Source organism: Ursus arctos, chromosome X (genome assembly GCF_023065955.2).
Source record: "Ursus arctos isolate Adak ecotype North America chromosome X, UrsArc2.0, whole genome shotgun sequence".
NCBI classification, from domain to species: Eukaryota; Metazoa; Chordata; class Mammalia; order Carnivora; family Ursidae; genus Ursus; species Ursus arctos.
In genome coordinates this window covers 38,749,490-38,756,040 of record NC_079873.1, presented here as the reverse complement: position 1 = coordinate 38,756,040, position 6,551 = coordinate 38,749,490, and positions in this window count along the sequence as shown.

The window sequence follows — 6,551 nt, the reverse complement described above, 5'->3', positions numbered from 1 at the left end:
GGACTGGCTTGGTGCTGGGGAGGGCAGGGGGGGCCTCAGGCGAGAGGAGCTGCCTGGCACTGGGGTGGGCCAAGGGTCTGGGTTCACAGGATCCCCCCTGGAACCCGGGTTTGCAGGAGTCGGCCAGGAGCCTGGGGTCCCAGGAGCCATGCAGGGCCACGGGAACCACGTGGGGCCCCAGAGTCTACCTGATGATGGTGTGGGCCTGTTTCTGGGGTCCATGAAGAAGTTGGGTGCTCATTTCACCTTTTCCCCCACAGGGGGGGTGGCTGTCTTCATGCTGGGCTGCTCGTGCTTGAGGGAGAGAAGATGAGAGTAATGTGAAACTGCCTTTCCTCCTGTCTTCAATGTGTTTTCTTATTTCTATGCTCTACCCAGTTGCTGTAATCCCTGATGGAGACTCCTTAGCCCTTGTGAAGGTATTTCCAAGTGGGGGTAGTTGTAGATGCTTCGGGGGGGGGAGACAAGTACTAGAAATTCCTATACCGCTATCTTCTGATCTCACTCTTCAGATACCCCTCACATTTTATCTTACTCCTTTTCCCAAAGTTAGTCCTTGTTTAAGACACTTTTTTTTAAAGAGGACTTTTTAAAAAAGATTTATTTTTTTATTTTAGAAAAAGAGGGAGAGAGAGAGAGTGCATGTGCTTGAGCCAGGGGAGGGGCAAAGGGAGAGGGAGAGAGAATCCTCAAACCGACTCCCCAGTGAGCGCATAGCCTGATGAGGGGCTCAGTTCCAGAACCCTGAGATCATGACCTGAGCTGATATCAAGAGTCGGGCGCTTAACCGACTGAGCTACCCGGGTGCCCTGAGACACTTTTTTTTTCTTTTTACTTGACCTTCAGGATGCTTCTTGGCTTTCCTCCTACCTCACTGGTTGCTTCACTTTCACTTCCTTTTCTGGATCTTCCTTTTCTTGTAAAGATAGGGTAATCTGGGGGTTCTCAGATCTCTTCTGTTCTCTATCCACTCTTACATCATCGGTTTGTGGTTCCCAAACTAGGGTGTCTTGGGTATGCTGTGCAAAATTCCAGGGACACTAGGGGATATTTAAAATTTTGGAAGGAAACATGATGATTCTTGACATATGGCAGGCTCTATACAAACAACTAGTATGAGGTAGTTCATAGCTCTAATCTTTTGTAAAAGTTGGGTTTTGGGGGGTGGTTGTGATAGAAAGCAAATAGTGTATGAAAATCAGTGTGAAGAAGAAAATGAGGGCAGCAGTCTTCAATCCAATTCCAAGGTTCAAGAAGTTGTACAGTGCCCAACATGGGCAAGCTTCCCGTTACCAAGTATTTGTGGTTATTTAGGAATGAAAGGAAAATACAATTTTGTCTTTTAGTTATGTGTATTACTTTTTCAAATGGCTACTAAGTTGTTAGGACACAAATACTGACTCAGATGACTAAACTACTTGGTAAACAGAATTGTTGGGTGTTTTCTTTTGGTGTAGAAGTTCTGTGAAAAAAATTACTGAGACCCCAGTGAACCAAGAAAGTTTCTGTGAACAAGAAAGTTTGGGAACCTCTGCTCTAAGTAATTATATATGACTCCATGAATGTAAGTTCCTCCAATGTGTTGATTACTCCCACGTTTTTATCTCCAGCTCTGATTTCTCCATTTAATGCCAGACTCTGCTTATAATTGTCTACACTACATCTTTGATTGTGTATTGAATAATCATCTGAAATGTGCCTTGTGGGAAAATCAAGCTTTGTTTCCTCCAGGCCAAAGTGCCCTTCCTATAGGTCTCATCATCCTAGCATATGGTGCTGTCATTCACACAGCCAAAAACATCTGAGCCGTTCTTGATTGTTCCTGTTCAGGGACCAGCAAAATTATCTGCAAAGGACCAGAGTCCTTTTATTTTAGGCTTTGCAAGCCATAAGGTCTCTGTCACAAGTATTCAGCTCTGCTATCGTAGCAGGAAAGCAGCCATAGACAATAGTAAAGAAGTGGGCATGGCTGTGTTCCATAAAAAGTTTATTTACAAAAGCAGATGGTGGGGTAGATTCGGCCTGTGGGCTGGAGTTTGCCGACTCTGCTCTATTTTGCCCCCGCCCTTGCATTCGATGCATTGCAAACTCTGCTGACCCTTCCTTCAAAATATCCTTTGACTATGAGCACTTCTCATTACTTTTGTCATCTCTTGCCCCAACTACCGAAAATATCTTCCAAACATCTACCCTTGCCCCCAGCAGCCAATTCTCCATAGTGCAGTCAGGGTAATCTTTCTAAAACATAAGCCTTAGGACGTCACTGTCCTATTCAAATCTTTCCATGGATGTCCATCCTAATAAGAATAAAACTTGAGGTCCTACAGAACCACACATGATTTGCCCCCTTCGTATCTCTCCAGCGTCATTTACTGCAAACTCACCTTGCTCACTGTGCTTAGCCATAACTGGCTTTATTGTTACACACCTTAGGGTCTTGCTAGTCCTCCTGTCTGGAATAATCTTTCCTCTAAATAAGCTACATGACTTATGTCCTGAATTTATTTAGCTCTCTGCTGAAATCTCACACTCTTAGGGGTCTTCCCTGATGCTCCTATCTTTCTATCTTCCATACTAGAATGCATGCTCTAGCAGCGTGTGGAATAAATTGTATTTACCTCTGAATTACCACCTCCCAGCATAGTTCCTGGTCTATAGGAGATCCTCAACAAATGCTTGTAAAATAAATAAATGAATGGATAAGCTGCTGTATTAGCCAGGATCCTGGCAAGAAACAATCCAGCTTAGACCGTTTTAAAGACTTTAATGAAAGGACTACTCAAGGAAGCACAGGCTGGGTTAGGGCAACCAAGTAGGAATGTTGAGGTCCTTAGAGACCAGCAGCAGCAGGAGACCCTTACCACCCCAACACCTTATGGGACAAGGGGAGGGAACAGTGTCACTGGAGCCAGTGTGAGCTGGAACCCCGAAAGAAGGCCCGCACAGTAGGAGCTGTAGACACAGAAGGATGTAGCCATTGCCAAGAAAGTGGCCCAAAGCAGAGGGGAAGGCAGGGAAAACATCTCTTGACCTCTGTATCCTCCTACCTCCCAATCTACTGCCAGTGCCTCACATTGGCCAATCTCAGCTGGAAGCCAGAAGCCAAAGGAGCCCAGGCAATAGTCTCTCGTACAGCATGGATCAGGTGAGAAAAGTTGGAGGGGGATGTGGATGGGTAGGCAGGGAATGATCATTATGGCCTCGCACGTTTAAGTGCGGATGCCTCACTCCTCTGTGGTGTGTATGCCAGCTTTTCAAGCACAAGAATCTTACCTTTTAACAATCTCACATATCCCCTACAGATGGAACCTGACTTGGATATATATGTTTACTGCTTCTTGACTTGAATCATCCTCATTGCTTTAAACTCCAAAGACTGCAATGATCTGGCATGTTCATTCTGCCATATTGCCCCCAGTCAAGGCAGCATGATGGCCTCTCTTTTGCACCTAAGAGCCTGTTGACTGAATAACAATCTTTCACCTGGCTGCTTTACACTGACCAGAAGCTGCTTGCCTCTCTTGATTTCTGTAAATGTCAACATTCCTGCCCTTCACAGTAGACCTCTGTGCCATCCTGAAAGCTTCCTTTCTAGAGGATTTATGTATGGACAACGCCTCCGTTTTCTGTATATCACATACTTTCATTGCTCTCTTGCCCATTGGCTGTCTGTTATGGAGTCAGTCACCATGGTACTTAGGTGCTTTTGAAAAGGTGAAGTGAGGAAGGGATGCTTTTAATCATGGGGTAGCCGAGCTGGGATGAGCCTGGCTTTCTTCAAATTCCATTGTACCAAGAAACTCCGTAGTTAGAGTGCCCTAATCTTGACGTACAGGGCAGCACGGACTGGGGAAACTATGTGAGGAAAAAACCTGTTTATGAGAGCAGATAAAATCTGCCTGCAGCCTGCTAAACACCCAGTCTTTCCTGGAGTCAGGAGAGGTCTGTCTCCAGTCATTGCCTCACCCCATCAGCCTTGGGTCTGACCCCGTGTATGAGTTATCTATCGTGGGGGAACAAATTACCCCGAAACTTAGAAGGTTAGAACAATAAACACTCTGTGACTATCTCACAGAGTTTCTGAGAGTTTGAAATTTGGGAGAGACTTAGCTGGGTGGTTCTAGCTCAAGGGAACCTCAGGAGGTCGCAGTCAAGTTGTCAGCTAGGACTGTAGCCATCTTGAAGCGACTAGCGAATTCCCTTTGAAGCTCACTCACATGACTGTCGGCGGAAAGAATGAAACAGGCTGTGTGGGCGGCTCTGTAGGATCGCTCACAACATGGCTTTCCTCAGAGGGTGATCTGACAGAGTACATCCGACACCGAAGCTGCAGTCTTTGATAACCTAACCTTGAAAGTGACATACCATCACTTCTGCTGTACGATGTGGGAGGAGACTACACAAATGATCACTGGGGGCCATATTGGAGGCTGCCTACTACACCCAGATCTTGGCAAAATGATATCAAATGAGGCTCCTCATGATGGAGTGTTGGCTGGAGGGGGTCAAAGCCCAGGAGCTCTGATCAGCAGTGAATAGTCAGACGCAAAAGGCTCTAAGGAACTTAAACAGGAATAGGCCTTCTGGACACTAATGTAACTCTGGTTGGGCTCACGCACCATCTAAGGAATCAAGAACTGAGGATCCAGACTGCCTCCCCAACTTCCCTGCTTCCAAAGACAACCCGTCTGTGTCAGAATCACCTGGAGAACTTGTTAAAAACATTGATTCTTTGCCCAAGAAATACTATATCAGGATCTCTGGTACGGGCTCAGAATCGTGAGGTGTACCCAGGTTTGGAAACCACCATAAGATAACGCGGGTTTTGAGGGAAGAACACTGAGCCTGTAACTAAAGTGAGGGTCTGGCTTTGACTGCTGAATGCATTAAGTGAGTGTAGGCTGGGTCTACAGCTGTAGTTGTTTGGAGGAAGGCACGGTGGTTAAACACACCCAAGCAGCTCTTGTTTACTTATTGCTATAAATTATTGAAGAGATGCATCTTTATTTTCTGTGGGATTAAAAGGAAAAACGGACAGAACTCCAAATGCAATGGATTAAATAACATACCCAAACACAGTGTGAATTTACAGTTAAATCAAATTCTGACCTTCTTGATATTGAACGGTTGGTCATGGAAAGACCTAGAGACACAGGGAAGTGTCTGCAGGCTTAAGGGCTAGACGAGAGAATGCTATTAAGCTTTTCCCAAAATATAAATGTTCAATATCATCTTCCCTTTTTTGTCTTTTGTTTCCTAGCAGACTGATCTGAACAATCACGTGTATGCCGTGCCATTGGAGCTGCAACTCTATGGCCTTTGGAAGAGTAACCTCAGTGCTCTGAAGATAGTTAAAAATTGCTTTTGAACAGCTCCCTAAGGGACTTCTGATTTCAATACAGGGATCTAGAAAGCTAGAGAGGGTCATTCCCACCTTTACAGCGAAAAGGCCAGACAAATTGCATGTCCGTAACTCTTCATGAGAGCTGAGTAGCAGGAGAGCCAACTAGTCTGAAATCAGAGACAGGCATCCTGCAGACAGGATGTAAGCACTTGTTTACCTAGGGCATAAGTTCCCGGACACTGGTATGAAAAATTCACCTACAATCAGTGGAGGCTGAGTGTGGACTGGTGGTAGAATATGGAGACCCTGGGAGCCACAGATGTAAGGCAAGTTTTTCTCCATGGACCCTACTTGCCGAGAGTTCTGGGAAAGCATCCCTCATGGTAAAGGCCTCAGGGAGAGGAGTAGCAGCCGTCGTGGAAAAGGGGAGGAAACTGTGCCCAAGACCTTTCTCCCTTGTATCCTCTATGGAACAAAAGCTTTAACCTATGCAGGGCAACAAACACTGCTGTCCATAGAGTGTTGTTGAAAATCTGTTGCAGCTGAAGGAAGGGACCAGAAAAAAATAAATCTATACCTCCGAGGGAAGGGCAGCAATGGGCACGGGGCCCTGAATTATATATGAGGTAGGGTCTGGAGCACTCAGAAGGGACATAGGCCCTGCCTAAAACTGAGGTTTAATCAGAACAACAAATATACCACTCCCATGCCTTCTTACAACCATCTACCAAGTGTCAAGTAACAAGTAATAATGGAATACTGGCAGAAGAGTTGCAAGACCGTGGAGACCATCACGGTTTAGGAGGAAAATCTAAAGCTGGTGTGACATTGAAAGCAATCTCTCTTGCAAACCAGCATCCAACCTCCATACAAGGCGTCACTAGAGGAATATGGCGTCTGTGGTATATTGAGGGTACGCTAAAGCAGTAACAAAGTTAAGCAGCAACAAAACTCAAACCCAGCTCAACTTCTGCCTAGATAAACTCCAACTTCCATGCTAAAGACTTGGCAAAAGAAAAGGCACGTCCATTTCCAGGTATAAAAATGATTTACTTTGGCCTTTACCGCACAAGAGGTCTGAGTTTCAACTAAACATTATGAAGCATACAAAAGGAAAGGAAAAAACCCCACAAGAGACAAAGAAATCAACAGAATGAGACCCATGGACAACATAGGCACTGGGACTACCTGACATAGTGTTTAAATA